The following is a 499-nucleotide window of genomic DNA, read 5'->3' as shown; positions in this document are numbered from 1 at the left end:
TTTGACAAACAAATTAACAATGTTGTCAGGACTAGCTTTTTCCAGTTGCGTCTCCTGGCCAAAGTTAAAATGTTTTTAAGCCGTCACGACCTTGAGAAAGCCATCCATGCACTAATAAGCTCAAGGTTAGACTACTGCAATGCGCTTTATGTCGGTGTCTCCCAGTCTTCTCTCGGTCGCCTTCAACTTGTGCAAAACACTGCTGCCCGTCTTTTAACCAACACTAACAGACGGGTGCACATCACTCCTGTTCTTAACTCTCTTCACTGGCTGCCTGTCCGTTATAGAATTGATTTTAAACTTTTGTTGTTTGTTTTTAAAGTTCTCAACGGCCTTGCCCCATCGTATTTATCTGATCTTTTAACTGTCCGAAATCCTGGTAGACCTCTGAGGTCAACAATTCAACTTTTGCTGGACGTGCCCAGATCCAAATACAAACACTGGGGTGACCGAGCCTTTTCTGTTGCTGCCCCTAGGCTCTGGAATAAGCTCCCCACCG

Source organism: Seriola lalandi, unplaced genomic scaffold, assembly GCF_002814215.2.
Source record: "Seriola lalandi dorsalis isolate HSWRI2012SDOR001 ecotype SW California unplaced genomic scaffold, Sedor1 jcf7180002055008, whole genome shotgun sequence".
Taxonomy (NCBI): Eukaryota; Metazoa; Chordata; class Actinopteri; order Carangiformes; family Carangidae; genus Seriola; species Seriola lalandi.
This window is presented reverse-complemented; position numbering follows the sequence as displayed.